Here is a 225-nt window from a genome sequence, read left to right on the forward strand (position 1 = left end):
CCGCCACGGCCTGCCCCCGTCCGCCCGCTTGCTCTTTCCCAGTTCTCTAGAACGTTTTAAGCGCCGGCTCCTTCTCTGTCTGAGGAGAAAAGCGTAAAAGCGCGGACCGTCTCCGCGAACAGCAGTGGGGAGGGGGCGGGAACCAGCAGAGGCGACAGGTATAGCAGAGTCTATCGTCGCCCGTGCCTCGGACTCGGCCGCCTCCAAACCCGCTTTCCCCTACGT

The sequence above is a fragment of the Antrostomus carolinensis genome, unplaced genomic scaffold (assembly GCF_000700745.2).
Source record: "Antrostomus carolinensis isolate BGI_N321 unplaced genomic scaffold, ASM70074v2 scaffold38158, whole genome shotgun sequence".
NCBI lineage: Eukaryota > Metazoa > Chordata > Aves > Caprimulgiformes > Caprimulgidae > Antrostomus > Antrostomus carolinensis.